The 19871-nt window shown below is 49.1% G+C and overlaps 1 protein-coding gene across 5 annotated transcripts in view; it reads right to left on the minus strand.

The window, feature by feature from the left end:
* LOC121289177 (pre-B-cell leukemia transcription factor 1-like) overlaps positions 1–19871 on the minus strand; it is a 549225-nt gene that overhangs the window by 97277 nt on the left and 432077 nt on the right. The gene's annotated exons all lie outside the window — the stretch shown is intronic.

Consider the following 19871-nt stretch of genomic DNA (forward strand, 5'->3'; position numbering starts at 1 on the left):
GGGTTGATACTGACCCAGAGCTGTGTGTGCGTGTCAGTAGCTTGATTCGGGGTAACTTTCAGATAGGTTAGTGCGATCATTTCCATCACCCAGGATTTTCAATGCACCAAAGGAGTGTACTAAAAGTTGGGCATGCTGCCCTTCACCCTTGATTAGTGCTGGCAAGGCACTAGGGTCCATGCCCGCAGTGCCAATCTGATAGAGCACTAGTATGGGATAGCCCAACAATACAATTAACATTCCAACAAATATACTTGGCTTGCGAACTCAGCTTCTCGTAGACACCATTTATCAAACCGTGAGGCTCGGATGAGCTCTGATTCATTTATTCATTGGTGTAGATTTCCAATTTATAAATCCCATTTGTCTGCTGTGGAATTTATCGCGTTATAGGATAGTCACCAGGAAACAGGGGCCGGATTTGTTTCCTGGTCAGAAACCCCACCTCCAAGTTAAATTACAGTGAGTTATTGATGAACTGATTCATTGATTAACGTTATGGCTTTCAATTGGCATGAGGATGGGTGTCCTGTCCAATTAAAGGTGGAGCTCCAGGCTCTTGAAGCTGGAGGGCCAATCAGAGGCCTTCCAACTTTCAGAGGAGCACCCAGCTGCAGTGCAAGGTAGGTAACTTGGAGGAAGCCTCAGCAAGAAGGAAGCCCCTCAGCCACATTTTAAAAAGTTTAGTGGAAAACGCAGCCAGGCTCCCACACTGAAGGGAGAGGGGGAAAGGGGGAGGGGAGAGAGTCTCTTTACAGGGTATGCCCCACCCACCCAGGCAGGCAGGGAGGGCCTGTCAGCCTGCCGGGAGTGCTGGGACCCCAGCCTGGGGCAGGATGCCCATCCCCAGGCAGTTGATCTGCGCCCCCATCACATCAGGGAACTGGAGGCAGGCTGGAAAATCGCAGTGGGCTTCCTAAACTGCCCTTTGACAGGATTATTAATAAGGCTAACTGCCTGTCCACCTTCTGGGAGTGGATGGTCCTCCTGGGACCCCAAACTCCTCTTCTCCAAAACGTTTGGCCTCCTGAAAATAGCGTCTGCACCTGACACAACACCGGCTCTGGTATTTTCAGGCCTCCGTTCTGACATTCAGTGGACCCCAAAGATTCAGTCCACCGAGTCATTAAAGCACAGAAGGAGGCCATCTGGCCCATGTACTCCATGCTGGTAAATTTGAAAGGATTCCTTCTGTGTGGCTTGTTTGTGAAATTGTAAACAGATTCTTTAAGACCCAGGATATATGACTCTGTTACACCTGATGAGAGATTGAGGGCACTGGGCCTGTATTCTTTAAAATTTAGAAGAATGAGAGGTGATTTCACTGACGTGTACAAAATTCTTACAGGGCTCGACAGGGTACATGCAGGAAGGATGTTCCCCTGGGGGGTCAAGAACGAGGGGGCACAGTCTCAGAATAAGGGACAGGCCATTTAAGACTGAGACGAGGAGGAATTTCTTCACTCAGTGGGTGGTGAATCTTTGGAATTCTCCACCCCAGGGGGCTGTGGAGGCTCAGTCATTGAGTGTACTCAAGACAGAGATCGATAGATTTCTACATCTTAAAGATGTCAAGGGATATGGGGATCATGTGGAAAAATGGCATTGAGATAGAAGATCAGCCATGATCTAGTTGAATGGCAGAGTGGGTTTGAAGGGCCAAATGGCCTACTCCTGTTCCTAAGTCCTATGATCCTATGATGCATCAAGATGGTGCAGAAAAGATTAACGAGAATGGTTCCAGGATGAGGACCTTCAGTTACGTGGATGGATTGGAGAAGTTGGGACTGTTTACCTTGGAGAAGAGAAGGTTGAGAGGAGATTTGATAGAGGTGTTCAAAATCATGAGGGGCCTGGACAGAGTAGGTGTGGAGAAACTGTTCCTACTGGTGGAAGGGTCGAGAACCGGAGGACACTGATTTCAGGTGATTGGCAAAAGAAGTAATGGCGACATAAGAAGGAATTTTTTCACGCAGCAAGTGGTTAGGATATGGATTGCGCTGCCTGAGAGTGTGGTGGAGGTGGGGGAGGGGGGCAATCATGGCTTTCAAAAGGGGATGGGGGTGATTACCTGAAGAGAAAGGGCTTGCAGAGCTGTGAGGATAAGGAACGGGACTAGCTAAGATGCTCTTTCAGAGAGGCAGCACAGGCTCGACAGGCCGAAGAACCTCCCTCTGTGTTGTAACCTTTCTCTGGAGCTATGATCCCACAGCAAACACACTCATCCAGGGTATCCTGTTTTCCTGGGAATTACTAATGATCACTGGTTGGTGGAGGACAGCCCTTTCCTGTTTATAGGCCGTAAAAGCTCTAAGAGACGGTTAAAATAGAAAAACAACTCAAGCTAAAATAATAACACAACCATGAGGACGAGGAAGACAAAACATGGTGAGGAAGGGACGAAAGAGTGCGCACAAATCATTGGCAGTGTTTACTTAAATAAATGCAAGGGTACCATAAAACAATTACCCATGTTTCTTCCTGTCATATAAGTGTTTGTTGCAGTGTGAGCGTGACAACTGAAACGGCATAAAACTAGTAGATCCCAAGAAACGGAAGTTCCTGTGATCTAGCTAGCAGCGGCCAGGTATAATATCACTAAGGGGTGCAAGCAGTCACAATCCCCACCCATAGAAACTGTGCAATGGGTGAGGACAAGACTGGATCTGCTCTGATGCCCTTTGTGGCAGTAAATCACTCTCGGGGCTCGGGCATGAATACTGGCAGTTTGGCTGGAGCAAGTTGGGCCACTTCAAGGGATCAAGGCCTCCAAGGGGGGAACCTGACAAAGGAGATAAGAAAATAATAGGAGATGGAGCGTGTTTCAGAACAATGAATGTTACAAAAATTCCATACTTGATCACAGCCCTGTAACACCTTCCAGCTCACACTAGGTATGAACAGCTTTCTTCCCCCAGTTGACAGATATTAACTAGCTCACAATCCAAACCATTGAATGATGAAATAAGTACAGCACAAGGAAGGCCATTCAGCCCATTATGCCTGTGCCAGCCCTTTGAAAGAGCCATCCAATTAGTTCCACTCCCCTTTCCTCCTAGCCAGTTTATCGAACCTTTTCGAAGTTACTATTGCATCTGCTTCTGCCACCCTTTCGGGCAGCACATTACAGATTATAACAAGTCGCTGGTTAAAACAAAAAATCTTCTCCTCTCCCCTCTGGTTCATTCGCCAGCTGTCTCCTCAGTGGCAACAGTTTCCCCCCAGATGTTCCTTCAAAACCCCAAATAGGGCAGGATTTTCTAGCCCCCTCCCTCAGGCTGGGTCTTTTCCTGTCGCACACAAGTCAATGCACGTTTGAATGGCTCACAGCGTCCAACACAGGGGAATCCGCCAAGGTGGGGCCAGAAAATTCTGGCCATAGTTTTGAACATCTCTAGTAAATCTCCCTTTAATCAATTCTTTTCCAAGGGGAACATTCTAGAACGAGTGGCCATAGTTTTAGGCTAAGGGGTGGTAGATTTAAATCAGCGAAGAGGAGGAATTACTTCTCTCAAAGGGTCGTGAATCTGTGGAATTCACTACCTCAGAGTGCAGTGGATGCCGGGACACTGAATAAATTTAAGGAGGAGATAGACAGATTTTTAATTAGTTATGAGTTGAAAGGTTACGGGGAGAGGGCGGGAAATTGGAGTTGAGGCCGAAATGAGATCAGCCATGATCGTATTGAATGGCGAGGCAGGCTCGAGGGGCTGAATTGCCTACTCCTGCTCCTAGTTCTTATGTTCTTATGTAACACCACTGTGGTAATCTGAAACAAAAACAGAAAATGCTGGAAAAACTCAGATGACCCGACAGATTGCAGAGGAGGGGGTCCACCGAACATCAGGGCGACGCTGCCGGAAGAGGGTCAATTGATCTCCTTCCATCTGCCTGGGTAAGTGGCACAGTGACATGGGATTGTCTCTCATGTGGGCATCAGGTTACGCACTTGTGTGAGTCTGCAGATAGGCTAAGGGGTGAATGACATGATCATTCTCAGGACTGCATGGCACTTGAGGCCAAAGGGAGGGACAGTTTGATTTAGGTGAGCAATTGGATATAAACTAATACATTGATGGGCTAGTATGCGTGACAGGAATGCGTGTGGACAAGGGGGTCAACTGGCACTTGTCAAGTCACTAAACTCCTGCAGGACAAGTGGACCGATAATGAAAAAAGAAACGGTGAAGAGGGGTGTCCAATCTCAAGGTCCTCACTGCTGCTGAGGAAGAAGCACCCCAGAATGCCAGGGAGCAGGGAGGCCCATCCCTAGCTGTTGGCAAGGCTGAACTAACAAGGCAGGAGAGTGAGAATGCATCTAACCTGGTGCTGCCTTAGTGGGCGCTCAGGACCACGTGAGGAGCTGGACTGTACTCACAAACTCTGTGAACTGTGACGTGTTTCCTGCTTTCCTTTCTTTACAGGTGTCCGCAATCTAGACTCCAGGCCTCAATCACCAAAGGTCAAAGACTCCACCTCTGGACACGATGACAACAGTGACCCAGAGGATGCACTGTCACTGCCTCTCCCCCAACCCCTGCCCGCTGAGCCATACCCACCTGTGTCGCCGAGGGGTCAAATGCGAAATTGAGGGCTACGTCCTTGTGAGCAGAGTATAGGCCACATCCAAGCAGCTGAGAGAGGCTGTGACAGCCGAGGCTACCCCCCTGACACTCAGAGGACTGCTGGGCACCAGGCCCTGGTGAACCCCACGCTGCCGATGGGCCTCTGGTTGTAGCCATTACAAGCCTGCTGGAAATGCAGCTGAGGTTAGGGGAACATGTGGCGGTGATGCCAAGGGTTATGCGCTATTTTGCACAGGGTTTGGAGGAATCTCTACAAGCCATGAGTTCTGCCATGTCTCAGGCATGTGAGCACATGGCTTTCTTCATGGAGAGGGTGGCGATCGCCATGGACAGCAAAGTTGAGCATTCGATCCATATATGCTCTGACCTACAGTCTGTCACTCTGACTCCATACATCAGTTGGCGTTTCGAGTCCTCATGACCCTTCGACAGAACTTGAGTTTGAGTCCAAGAAAGAGTTGAAATATAAGCTGGTTTAAGGTGTGTGTGTGGGGGGCGGAGAGATAGAGAGAGAGAGAGGTGGAGGGGGGGGTGTGGTTGTAGGGACAAACAAGCAGCGATAGAAGCAGATCATCAAAAGATGTCAACGACAATAGTACAATAGAACACATAGGTGTTAAAATTAAAGTTGGTGATATTAATTAAACGAATGTGCTAATTAAGAATGGATGGTAGGGCACTCAAGGTATAGCTCTAGTGGGGGTTTCTTTTATATAATGGAAATAGGTGGGAAAAGGAAAATCTTTATAATTTATTGGAAAAAAAAGGAAGGGGGAAACAGAAAGGGGGTGGGGATGGGGGAGGGAGCTCACGACCTAAAGTTGTTGAATTCAATATTCAGTCCGGAAGGCTGTAAAGTCGCTGGTCGGAAGATGAGGTGTTGTTCCTCCAGTTTGCGTTGGGCTTCACTGGAACAATGCAGCAAGCCAAGGACAGACATGTGGGCAAGAGAGCAGGGTGGAGTGTTAAAATGGCAAGTGACAGGGAGGTTTGGGTCATTCTTGCGGACAGACCGCAGATGTTCTGCAAAGCGGTCACCCAGTTTACGTCTGGTCTCTCCAATGTAGAGGAGACCACATTGGGAGCAACGAATGCAGTAGACTAAGTTGGGGGAAATGCAAGTGAAATGCTGCTTCACTTGAAAGGAGTGTTTGGGTCCTTGGACGGTGAGGAGAGAGGAAGTGAAGGGGCAGGTGTTGCATCTTTTGCGTGGGCATGGGGTGGTGCCATAGGAGGGGGTTGAGGAGTAGGGGGTGATGGAGGAGTGGACCAGGGTGTCCCGGAGGGAGCGATCCCTACGGAATGCCGATAAGGGGGGTGAAGGGAAGATGTGTTTGGTGGTGGCATCATGCTGGAGTTGGCGGAAATGGCGGAGGATGATCCTTTGAATGCGGAGGCTGGTGGGGTGATAAGTGAGGACAAGGGGGACCCTATCATGTTTCTGGGAAGGAGGAGAAGGCATGAGGGCGGATGCGCGGGAGATGGGCCGGACACGGTTGAGGGCCCTGACAATGACCGTGGGTGGAAAACCTCGGTTAAGGAAGAAGGAGGACATGTCAGAGGAACTGTTTTTGAATGTAGCATCATCGGAACAGATGCGACGGAGGCGAAGGAACTGAGAGAATGGGATGGAGTCCTTACAGGAAGCGGGGTGTGAGGAGCTGTAGTCGAGATAGCTGTGGGAGTCGGTGGGTTTGTAATGGATATTGGTGTACAGTCTATCACCAGAGATTGAGACAGAGAGGTCAAGGAAGGGAAGGGAAGTGTCAGAGATGGACCATGTGAAAATGATGGAGGGGTGGAGATTGGAAGCAAAATTAATAAATTTTTCCAAGTCCCGACGAGAGCATGAAGCGGCACCGAAGTAATCTTCGATGTACCGGAGAAAGAGTTGTGGAAGGGAGCCGGAGTAGGACTGCAACAAGGAATGTTCCACATACCCCATAAAGAGACAGGCATAGCTGGGGCCCATGCGGGTACCCATAGCCACACCTTTTATTTGGAGGAAGTGAGAGGAGTTGAAGGAGAAATTGTTCAGTGTGAGAACAAGTTCAGCCAGACGGAGGAGAGTAGTGGTGGATGAGGATTGTTCGGGCCTCTGTTCGAGGAAGAAGCTAAGGGCCCTCAGACCATCCTGGTGGGGGATGGAGGTGTAGAGGGATTGGACGTCCATGGTGAAGAGGAAGCGGTTGGGGCCAGGGAACTGGAAATTGTTGATGTGATGTAAGGTGTCAGAGGAATCACGGATGTAGGTGGGAAGGGACTGGACAAGGGGAGAGAGAAGGGAGTCAAGATAATGAGAAATGAGTTCTGTGGGGCAGGAGCAAGCTGAGACGATCGGTCTACCGGGGCAGTTCTGTTTGTGGATTTTGGGTAGGAGATAGAAGCGGGCCGTCCGAGGTTGGGTGACTATCAGGTTGGAAGCTGTGGGAGGAAGATCCCCAGAGGAGATGAGGTCAGTGACAGTCCTGGAAACAATGGCTTGATGTTCAGTGGTGGGGTCATGGTCCAGGGAGAGGTAGGAGGAAGTGTCTGCGAGTTGACGCTCAGCCTCCGCGAGGTAGAGGTCAGTGCACCAGACAACAACAGCACCACCCTTGTCAGCGGGTTTGATGACAATGTCAGGGTTGGACCTGAGAGAATGGAGTGCAGTAAGTTCAGAGAGAGACAGGTTAGAATGGGTGAGAGGAGCAGAGAAATTGAGACGACTAATGTCAACTCGCAGACACTTCCTCCTACCTCTCCCTGGGCCATGACCCCACCACTGAACATCAAGCCATTGTTTCCAGGACTGTCACTGACCTCATCTCCTCTGGGGATCTCCCTCCCACAGCTTCCAACCTGACAATCGCCCAACCTCGGACGGCCCGCTTCTATCTCCTACCCAAAATCCACAAACAGAACTGCCCCGGTAGACCGATCGTCTCAGCTTGCTCCTGCCCCACAGAACTCATTTCTCGTTATCTTGACTCCCTTCTCTCTCCCCTTGTCCAGTCCCTTCCCACCTACCTCCGTGATTCCTCTGACAGCTTACGTCACATCAACAATTTCCAGTTCCCTGGCCCCAACCGCTTCCTCTTCACCATGGACGTCCAATCCCTCTACACCTCCATCCCCCACCAGGATGGTCTGAGGGCCCTTAGCTTCTTCCTCGAACAGAGGCCCGAACAATCCCCATCCACCACTACTCTCCTCCGTCTGGCTGAACTTGTTCTCACGCTGAACAATTTCTCCTTCAACTCCTCTCACTTCCTCCAAATAAAAGGTGTGGCTATGGGTACCCGCATGGGCCCCAGCTATGCCTGTCTCTTTATGGGGTATGTTGAACATTCCTTGTTGCAGTCCTACTCCGGCTCCCTTCCACAACTCTTTCTCCGGTACATCGATGATTACTTCGGTGCCGCTTCATGCTCTCGTCGGGACTTGGAAAAATTTATTAATTTTGCTTCCAATCTCCACCCCTCCATCATTTTCACATGGTCCATCTCTGACACTTCCCTTCCCTTCCTTGACCTCTCTGTCTCAATCTCTGGTGATAGACTGTCCACCAATATCCATTACAAACCCACCGACTCCCACAGCTATCTCGACTACAGCTCCTCACACCCCGCTTCCTGGAAGGACTCCATCCCATTCTCTCAGTTCCTTCTCCTCCGTCGCATCTGTTCCGATGATGCTACCTTCAAAAACAGTTCCTCTGACATGTCCTCCTTCTTCCTTAACCGAGGTTTTCCACCCACGGTCGTTGACAGGGCCCTCAACCGTGTCCGGCCCATCTCCCGCGCATCCGCCCTCATGCCTTCTCCTCCCTCCCAGAAACATGATAGGGTCCCCCTTGTCCTCACTTATCACCCCACCAGCCTCCGCATTCAAAGGATCATCCTCCGCCATTTCCGCCAACTCCAGCATGATGCCACCACCAAACACATCTTCCCTTCACCCCCCTTATCGGCATTCCGTAGGGATCGCTCCCTCCGGGACACCCTGGTCCACTCCTCCATCACCCCCTACTCCTCAACCCCCTCCTATGGCACCACCCCATGCCCACACAAAAGATGCAACACCTGCCCCTTCACTTCCTCTCTCCTCACCGTCCAAGGACCCAAACACTCCTTTCAAGTGAAGCAGCATTTCACTTGCATTTCCCCCAACTTAGTCTACTGCATTCGTTGCTCCCAATGTGGTCTCCTCTACATTGGAGAGACCAAACGTAAACTGGGCGACCGCTTTGCAGAACATCTGCGGTCTGTCCGCAAGAATGACCCAAACCTCCCTGTCACTTGCCATTTTAACACTCCACCCTGCTCTCTTGCCCACATGTCTGTCCTTGGCTTGCTGCATTGTTCCAGTGAAGCCCAACGCAAACTGGAGGAACAACACCTCATCTTCCGACTAGGGACTTTACAGCCTTCCGGACTGAATATTGAATTCAACAACTTTAGGTCGTGAGCTCCCTCCCCCATCCCCACCCCCTTTCTGTTTCCCCCTTCCTTTTTTTTTCCAATAAATTATAAAGATTTTCCTTTTCCCCCCTATTTCCATTATATAAAAAAAACCCCCACTAGAGCTATACGTTGAGTGCCCTACCATCCATTCTTAATTAGCACATTCGTTTAGATAATATCACCAACTTTATCTTTAACACCTATGTGTTCGATTGTACTATTGTCGTTGACATCTTTTGATGATCTGCTTCTATCACTGCTTGTTTGTCCCTACAACCACACCACCCCCCCTCCAGCTCTCTGTCTCTCTATCTCTCCGACCCCACACACACACCTTAAACCAGCTTATATTTCAACTCTTTCTTGGACTCGAACTCAAGTTCTGTCGAAGGGTCATGAGGACTCGAAACGTCAAATCTTTTCTTCTCCGCCGATGCTGCCAGACCTGCTGAGTTTTTCCAGGTAATTCTGTTTTTGTTTTGGATTTCCAGCATCTGCAGTTTTTTTGTTTTTATCCATACATTAGTGGCTGGGCGAAGTGGGGGGGGGGGGTGCTGCATGGCACCTTTACCTCCCTCCAGATGCCCCTTCCCCTCAGGGAGGCAGAGAGGTGCCATTGCACACCCAGATGGAGGAGGCCAGCTGTCCCGGGGAATTCCTCTCAGGACACCTCCAGCCTGAGCATTCTCTCATCTTCACCTCTGCTATCGACTCCAGTTCTTCCCACAGGTATGACCGAGGAGGTTGCCCCTGCACCCGTGTGGGACACCCCAGTAGGACAGAGCCGTCAAGACCCTGGACCTCCGGAGGATACAGGTCAAAGTCATCGCAGGAAACTGGGCATCACATTGAGCAGCCTGCCTCCACCTCAGCTACTGATGTTGGCTTCACCCCAAGGTGTAGGGGCAGGAAAAGAGAAAGAAAGAAAGCTTAAGGTTATGAGAGCACAAGGGTGTCATGGGTGTTGTAACATTCACTTTGTCACGGGTAAATATTGCACAACATATTGTTTCCACTTAATTCACGTGTACATCATTATCTTTTTCAGGGACTTGTTTAGTCAGAGAGCCAACTATATCAGGATGCCTCGTGGTTGGTATTTAGGATTACCACCTGAGATTAAACGTATTCCTGGAGGTTTCATCACGTGACTTGCCCTCACGCTCCAGCCATTAGTCAGCCAGCACATCCATCCTTGTGATATACTGCCTTCCTACGCCAATTGGAAAGCAAAAAGACTCACTATCCAATTGGATGATGCTTAACTGTCAGCCAAACAGCTTTTCCCCCCGTTTTCTGTATTTTCATATCTGGTAAAGAGAAACGTTCAAAGAAAATGATAAAAATAATCTTTTTGAATGTCCTGATGGCTTTTCTCCAGGGTTGCACATAGCAGCGTCCTGGAGATTGATCTTCAATTTCTGGAGACTCCAGGCCAATCCTGGGGGGTTGGCAGCCCTATTGGCTCTGATAGCAGCAGAGGAATGTTACACGCTCCCTTCTTGTGTAGGAGATTATGGTGGTGTGTGTTTGTGATCAGTCTATTTTTAATGTTCTCGTGTGCATCCAATTTGATGTTTGCCAGTCTGTGGACACAGAGGAACATGCTGGAATTGCAGACACTCCATTATAAGAGTTCTTAGAAGAGTCATATTGGATTTGAAACATTAACCCTGTTTCTCTCTCCACAGCGGATGCCAGGCCTGATGGGTTTTTCCAGCACTTTCTATTTCTATTGCCTGAGGTTATGTTGCACAGGGTCACCTGAAGTGCTTTGTGTGAAGTCAAGGACCTGTAATGATGGAGCAGATTCTGTGATCTCGGTCCTGATAGGCTGCCCACTGGTGCATCAGTTGTCCTGGGTAACAGTTTTTCGTAGCGAGCGTGTGTGACAGACATCCCACTGCCCTAGCCATCCTAGGTGGGTGGGGATGCAGGTTCAGAGGTGGCACCTGGGGAGGGTGGGGCAAGGGGAGGCTGGCAAGAATTGTTAGACATCTTGAGCAGGCAAATCTGTCCAGCCAATCGGAGAATGGTCATGTAGGTCCTTCAGTCTTGGGCGAATCTCACATATGTGGGCTTAGCACATCCCTCCTTGGCCCTGGCATCCTGCAGAGGTTCATGCACATTCAGGCCCTCTTGTTCAGGCTCTTCCCATTCATCCTCATCTGAGGAGGAGTGTTGCTCCTCCCAGTCATTCCGACACAGGAGATTGCTGTGTTGCATGACCTCATTGTGCAGTGCACGATATACTACAGCTATCCATGTGGTGAGTACTGCAGAGCCCTCCCAGATTTGCCAAGGCAGAAGAAGCACATTTTGAACATGCTAATTTCTGTGCAATGAACACTCTGCTGGAGGTGTGGGCGCTGCGTTGTAGCAATCTTCGGCTGCGCTGTGGGGATGCCTCACTGGTGTCATCGACCAGGTCCCGAGGGCATTGCCCCTGTCATCCAGGATCCAGCGTCAACCTGGGCAAGGGCGTCAAAAAGCTCAGGGAGCTGTAAGCTCTGAAAGATAATGAGTCATGAGAGTTGCCTGGGAAACGGGCACAGAGCTGCATGATTCTTCACCTGCTGTCACAGGCTGGTTGGACATTTGGAGTGGGACTCTTTACAGTTCACATATGCTGCTGGCTGTTCCCAGGGAGCTTGAGCAGCAGCATGAGTGCACTTTAGACAAACGAACGATGCCCATGAAGCCCTTTGCCCTGGCTGCCTGGCTGTCATCACCCGTGGTGAACCTGAGGAACTCATTGGCACGATGGAAAAGGGCATTCGTCACCTCTTTAATGCACCTGTGTGTGGCATCCTGCCATATGCCACATGTTGTCCATGGAACCCTGAAAGCAGCCGGTGGTGAAGAGGTTGTGTGCTGCAGTCACTTTGGGGGCCACTGGCATCGGGTACCCGCCAAATCCATGAGGCTACAAGTCTTGCTGCACGATCTGGCTGATTTCAGTGAGCACTTCCTGGGCCATCCTCAGGCATTTCTGGCATTGCCTCTCGGACTTCTGGAGGTCCATGCCCCTAAAGATGCGCCAATGCGTCAGTGACCATCTTCTCCGATGCCTTTGCTGGATGAGTGCCTCCAGACCACTCTCCCCCTCTGGCACTGCCTGCTGCTGGCCTTGTGGCCTCAGTTGTTGATTGGGGAGAGGCCTCCTTTGTCGCACCCTCTCCCTCTGCTCTTGAGGGTGTAGGAAGATTGGGTGTATGGAGGCCCATAGGATTCCACCAAGTGAACTGTGTGAAGAAGGTGGTATGTGAACCCATGTGTCCATTGGTTCCATCCATACAGCTGCTGAGCAGTGAGATTTACCACCCCTCCCATTGTCCAGACTCAAAGTCCACCCACCCCACACTGGCCCCCTCCCACTTGGATCTGCACCCCTAGCAGCTACAAGTGAGGTTTCAGTGTGTGAGTGACCCTCGAATTGCAATCTGTGATCCTCCACACTCCCCCAATGAACTTCCACTTTGTCCCCATCACCCTTGACCCTCCCAACATTACTGTGCACCTTCCCTCTGTAACCTGTCAACCTTCCCCCTGACCCCATCACCCTGGACCTTGTCACCCTGGAAGTGTGCACGCCACCTCTTCCCTCTGAGTCGAACCTCATCCACATCAAGATTCCCCTTCTATCCCTACATCCTTCCCATATTGTCCTTACAGTTCCCATTAGATCCCATGACTCACCCTATGAGACCTTTGGATATCCTAACCTCAGACTGATCCTGCCCCTCCTACCAAACCGAACTCCCCCGCCCCCGTTCCCTCTGCCAGCCAGCACCCTGAGTTTGAGCTCCAGGACGCACATGTGGACAGCCTAACCGGGCCCTTTAGGGCCCCCCCATTTTATTTATCTACACTGACTACATCCACCCACCTCCTGCCACACACAAGATACCAGCCCTTCCCACTGTGCTTTTCCATGCCCCAACCCCAACCTTTACCCTCTCCCAGAGCTCCTTTTCAATCCACCACGCCCCTGACCCCAATCTCTGATCTCTCTTGGAGCTCCCTTTCACTCCTCCGTGCCTCTGACCCCAACCTCTGCTCTCTGTCAGAGCTCTCTTTCACTTCTTCATGCCCCCGTCCCTAATATCTGTCCTCTCTTGCAGCTCTCTTGTGCTCCTCCGTGCCCGCACCCCCAACCTCTGCCCCTCTGTCAGAGCTCTCTTTCACTCCTCCATGCCCCTGCCCCGATCCTTCCACCCTCCACTCACCTCTGACTTGCTGCTCCAGATCCCTCCGTGCAATCTGCCATTCTCCTGCTCCCCCACCTTGTGCCACAGAGTTCACCAAGGAAAACCACTCACCTCAAATACAACTGCACAAAGCCGAGTGGTGCACGCCACCTTTAAACAAATGTGAACCGGGTGCCGTGGTGTTCCCGTGTGCCGCTAACTTAATCTTGAAGATGGGACTTAATTTCAAAAAGTTTTCATAATGAGTATTCATGACATGCAAATTGGATTGGAGGTGTGGCTATCTTATGAGGACAGGTTGGACAGGCTGGGTCTGTATCCATTGGAGTTTAGAAGATTGAGAGGCGATCTTATTGAAACATTTAAGATCCTGCGGGGACTTGACAGGGTGGATGCTGAAAGGATGTTTCCCCTTGTGGGAGAGACTAGAACTAGGGGACACACATTAAAAATAAGGGTCAAAAATAAAAACAAAAAACTGCGGATGCTGGAAATCCAAAACAAAAAACAGAATAACCTGGAAAAACTCAGCAGGTCTGGCAGCAACAGCGGAGAAGAAAACAGTTGACTTTTCGAGTCCTCATGACCCTTCAACAGAACTGAGTGAATGTTAGGAGAGGGGTGAAATATAAGCTGGTTTAAGGTGGGGAGTAGGGGGGGTAGAGAAGTTGGGGGGGGGTGGTGGTGTGGTTGTAGGGACAAGCAAGCAGTGATAGGAGCAGATAATCAAAAGATGTCACAGACAAAAGAACAAAGAGGTGTTGAAGGTGGTGATATTATCTAAACGAATGTGTTAATTAAGAATGGATGACAGGGCACTCAAGGTGCAGCTCTAATGAAACTTTTTCTCTTTCTATACGCCCTGACCTTCCCCTCTCCGACACTGAACATTCAGTGCTTAGCAAAGGACTTAGTTTCATACCCTTACTCCTTCATCTCAATGAATTTCGGGCTCGGCACGATGCTGAACTCTTCTTCCGCCGTCTTCGTCTCCGGGCTCACTTCTTTGGGCAGGAGTCCTCTCCGTGTTCAACGGATCCTTTTACCTACCTCCAATATTCTCCCACCATCTGGACCCCTCCCTCTGGATTCTTACCTTCTCTTGATCTTTTAATTGAGAACTGTCGGTGGGACATTAGTCGTCTCAATTTCTCTGCTCCTCTCACCCATTCTAATCTGTCTCTCTCTGAACTTACTGCACTCCGTTCTCTCAGGTCCAACCCCAACATTGTCATCAAACCCGCTGACAAGGGTGGTGCTGTTGTTGTCTGGTGCACTGACCTCTACCTCGCGGAGGCTGAGCGTCAACTCGCAGACACTTCCTCCTACCTCTCCCTGGACCATGACCCCACCACTGAACATCAAGACATTGTATCCAGGACTGTCACTGACCTCATCTCCTCTGAAGATCTTCCTTCCACAGCTTCCAACCTGATAGTCGCCCAACCTCAGACGGCCCGCTTCTACCTCCTACCCAAAATCCACAAACAGGACTGTCCCGTTAGACTGATCGTCTCAGCTTGCTCCTGCCCCAAGGAACTCATTTCTCGTTATCTTGACTCCCTTTTCTCTCCCCTTGTCCAGTCCCTTCCCACCTACATCCGTGATTCCTCTGACACCTTACATCACATCAACAATTTCCAGTTCCCTGGCCCCAACTGCTTCCTCTTCACCATGGACGTCCAATCCCTCTACACCTCCATCCCCCACCAGGATGATCTGAGGGCCCTTAGCTTCTTCCTCGAACAGAGGCCCGAACAATCCCCTTCCACCACTACATTCCTCCGTCTGGCTGAACTTGTTCTCACGCTGAACAATTTCTCCTTTAACTCCTCTCACTTCCTCCAAATAAAAGGTGTGGCTATGGGTACCCAGATGGGCCCCAGCTATGCCAGTTTCTTTATGGGGTATGTGGAACGTTCCTTGTTCCAGTCCTACTCCGGCCCCCTCACAACTCTTTCTCCGGTACATCGATGATTACTTTGGTGCTGCTCCATGCTCTCGTCGGGACTTGGAAAAATTTATTAATTTTGCTTCCAATCTCCACCCCTCCATCATTGACACATGGTCCATCTCTGACACTTCCCTTCCCTTCCTTGACCTCTCTGTCTCAATTTCTGGTGATAGACTGTCCACCAATATCCATTACAAGCCTACCCACTCCCACAGCTACCTCGACTACAGCTCCTCACACCCCACTTCCTGGAAGGACTCCATCCCATTCTCACAGTTCCTTCACCTCCGTCGCATCTGTTCTGATGATGCTATCTTCAAAAACAATTCCTCTGACATGTCCTCCTTCTTCCTTAACTGAGGTTTTCCACCCACGGTCGTTGACAGGGCCCTCAACCGTGTCCGGCCCATCTCCCGCGCATCCGCCCTCACGCCTTCTCCTCCCTCCCAGAAACATGATAGAGTCCCCCTTGTCCTCAGTTATCCCCCCATCAGCCTCCACATTCAAAGGATCATCCTCCGCCATTTCTGCCAACTCCAGCATGATGCCCCCACCAAACACATCCTCCCTTCACCCACCCTGGCGGCATTCCAATGTGATCATTCCCTCCGAGACACCCTGGTCCACTCCTCCATCATCCCCTACTCCTCAACCCCTACCTATGGCACCTCCCCATGCCCACGCAAAAGATGCAACACCTGCCCCTTCACTTCCTCTCTCCTCACCGTCCAAGGGCCCAAACACTCCTTTCAAGTGAAGCAGCATTTTACTTGCACTTCTCCCAACTTAGTCTACTGCATTCGTTGCTCCCAATATGGTCTCCTCTACATTGGAGAGACCAAATGTAAACTGGGCGACCGCTTTGCAGAACATCTGCGGTCTGTCTGCAAGAAAGACCCAAACCTCCCTGTCGCTTGCCATTTTAACACTCCACTCTGCTCTCTTGCCCACATGTCTGTCCTTGGCTTGCTGCATTGTTCCAGTGATGCCCAACGCAAACTGGAGGAACAGCACCTCATCTTCCGACTAGGCACTTTACAGCCTTCTGGACTGAATACTGAGTTCAACAACTTTAGATCTTGAACTCCCTCCTCCATCCCTACCCCCTTTCCATTTCTTCCCCCTTCCTTTTGTTTTTTCCAATAATTTATATAGATTTTTCTTTTCCCACCTATTTCCATTATTTTTAAATCTTTTATGCCCTGCTAGCCTTTCCACCCCACCCCCACTAGAGCTGTACCTTGAGTGCCCTACCACCCATTCTTAATTAGCACATTCGTTTAGATAATATCACCACCTTCAACACCTCTTTGTTCTTTTGTCTGTGACATCTTTTGATTATCTGCTCCTATCACTGCTTGCTTGTCCCTACAACTTCACTACTTCCCCCCCCCCCACTTCTCTCCTTAAACCAGCTTATATTTCACCCCTCTCCTAATATTCACTCAGTTCTGTTGAAGGGTCATGAGGACTCGAAACGTCAACTCTTTTCTTCTTCGCTGATGCTGCCAGACCTGCTGAGTTTTTCCAGGTAATTCTGTGTTTATTTTAAAAATAAGTGTCTCCCATTTAAGACGGAGATGAGGAGAATTTTTTTCTCTCAGGGGTAGTGATTCTTAACTCTATTCCCCAGAGACCGGTGGAGGCAGGATCCATGAATATTTTTAAGGCAGAGGTAGATAGATTCTTGACTAACAAGGGAGTCAAAGGCTATTGGGGGGTAGGCAGGGATGTGGAGTTGAAGCCACAATCGGTTCAGCCATTATCTTATTCAATTGAGGAACAGGCTTGAAGGGGCCAAATGGTCTATTCCAGCTCCTAATTCATATGTTCGTAAGCAGGAACCTGCCATGGGATAGTCTGAGGTCCAACCCGCCACTGCCATTCCCCTGACTTAATTTTTTATTCTGAACCCGCCATCATGATTTTGACATTTCAGCCCGTGTCTGGTTAACGCAGCCCACCAGGCATGTTTCCCGCTCCCAAAGTCTTCATTAAATTGCTGTCCCGGCTCTTTGCCCCAATGGGCCCCTTTAAAATTGAACCATAACATTTATATTATCTCTCCTCATTCTTCAGTCCAAAATGCATTCCTTCATACTTCACATCGGTGTGTAATAACTTGGGCAAAACATTATTGAAAGAGCATTTGGACTTCTTTAGGAAGTTGGTACACATGAATACTCTGCCCCCCCACTTTTCTCTCCTTCCTATGCTCTCAATCCCAGATGCAGTCAAAGATTAGGGAGTACTCCCAGTGTCTTGGCCAATATTCCTTGAGGAATATCCCCCGGTTAACGCCATCTAAAGCAGATTCGCTTCCAAACTGCTGATGGGATTTTGCTGTGTACAATTAAAATGGCTGCCACATCAGCTCATGACAAGCCACTGCCCCACTGAGTCATGCAAAGGAATGTGAAGCACTTTGAGGCATTTCTGTGCAGTGATAAGCCACCATACAGATGAAAGTCTGCTCGCCTTTTAATTGCAATCGTCAAAAAGAAAGTGCTTGGCAAATCTCTTTTCATCTGCTCACAGACGCCTGACACATTGAGGTGAATCTCATTGAAATGCACCATTCCGTCATTTGTGTGTGTGTGTGTGTGCATTGTCACTGGGATCGAAACAGAATCCTGTCTTGCTTCAAACTAAAATGCATCATAAGAAACATTAAATAGGACAATGGAGATTATGAATTTAAAATGAACCTCTTTAACTGCAAATTGAAAAGAATTCTTCTGTCTCTGTCTGGATTAAAACAATATGCAAATACTGTACAGGATTCTAATACATTAGAGACGCACACACACACACACACACACACACATACCACACACATACACACACACACACACGCACACACACACAAACACTCTATAGACGGAATGTGAGGAAGAACATTTTTCCAGAGTGAGTGGGAATGATCTGGAACTCGCTGCCCACACGGGAGATGGAAATGGGCATGAACAATGATTTCAAAAGGACCCTGGATGGGCACTTGGAGCAAATGAGATTGCAGGCTTGCGGGGGTAGGCGGAGGAGCGAGACTGATTGGATCGCTCAACAGAAAGCCACCATGAGTCGATGGGATGACTGGCCTCCCTGTGCTGTGAGGTCTCTATGACTCTGTGATTTAAAGCGCTTAGTACACTTTATAATGTTAAAGGCACTATGTAAATGCAAGTTGTTGCTGAGCCCCAGCCATTCTTTGATGGATGTCATTCCATATTGAATGCATCAGAGCTTCAGTCCTGTCTATTGGTGTGGATGCTTATAAAGATTTCACACACATTATAGTCACCAAGCTATACAGTCATAACCATTGTTGTTCTGGATCATCCTGGTGTTGTGAAAGGTGCAATATGTGAGTAATATGAGTTCTTTCTTATTTTTTTATTTGACATGTGTCTGGCATGAGCCTTGTCTAACGTAGCAGCACTCTCTCCTGTGGGTAAGGAGGTGGTGGGTTCAAACCTCACTCCAGAGACTCAAGCACATTACCTAGGTTGACAGTATGCAATGATTGTCAGAGAAGCTGCCTTTCAGATAAACAGACACTCCGTCTGTCTTAAAAGCAAAGAACCGCGGATGCTTGAAATCCTTCCCATGCAACCGTAGAAGATGCAACACCTGCCCCTTCACTTCCTCTCTCCTCACCGGCCAAGGGCCTAAACGATCCTTTCAAGTGAAGCAGCATTTCACTTGCACTTCCCTCAACTTAATCTACTGCATTCGTTGATCCCAACGTGGTTTCCTCTACATTAGAGAGACCAAACGCAGACTGGGTGACCGCTTTGCAGAACACCTTCGCTCTATCCGCAAGCATTACCCAGATCTCCCTGTCGCTTGCCATTTCAACACTCCACCCTGCTCTCATGCCCACATGTCCGTCCTTGGCCTGCTGCATTGTTCCAATGAAGCTCAATGCAAACTGGAGGAACAGCACCTCATTTTCCGAATAGGCACTTTACAGCCTTCTGGACTGAATATTGAGTTCAACAATTTTAGATCATGAGCTCTCTCCTCCATCCTCATCCCTTTTCCATTTTTACCCCTCCTTTTTGTTTTTTCCAATAATTTATATAGATTTTTCTTTTGCCACCTATTTCCATTATTTTTAAATGTATTTCCATCCATTGTTTTATCTCTACCTTTTAGCCTTTTTAGTATTCCTTCACCCCACCCCACCCCCACTAGAGCTATCTGTACCTGCTTTCTACCCTTAATTAGCACATTCCTTTAGATAATATCACCACCTTCAACACCTCTTTGTCCTTTTGTCTGTGACATCTTTTGGTTATCTTCACTTATCACTGGCCCTCTATCCAGCTTTTCTTGTCCCAACCCCTCTTTAAACCAGCTTACATTTCACCCCTTTCCTATTTTTACTTAGTTCTGTTGAAGGGTCATGAGGACTCGAAACATTAAATGTGCTCCTCTCCGCCGATGCTGCCACTCCGTCTGTCTTCTCAGGTGTACAAGATCCCACAACACTGCTTTGAAGAAGGTCCTTCTGGGCAATGTTTATCCTACAATCACTAAAATAGATGACCTGTGCTCAGATTGGCTGTAGGTTTCCTCTATTACCACAGAAACTGCACTTCAAGAGCATTTCATTGACTGTGAAGATCTTTGTGGTGTCTTGAGGTCATGAAAGTTTTTCTTTCTTTTAAAC

Source organism: Carcharodon carcharias, chromosome 16 (assembly GCF_017639515.1).
Source record: "Carcharodon carcharias isolate sCarCar2 chromosome 16, sCarCar2.pri, whole genome shotgun sequence".
In the NCBI taxonomy this organism is placed as follows: Eukaryota; Metazoa; Chordata; class Chondrichthyes; order Lamniformes; family Lamnidae; genus Carcharodon; species Carcharodon carcharias.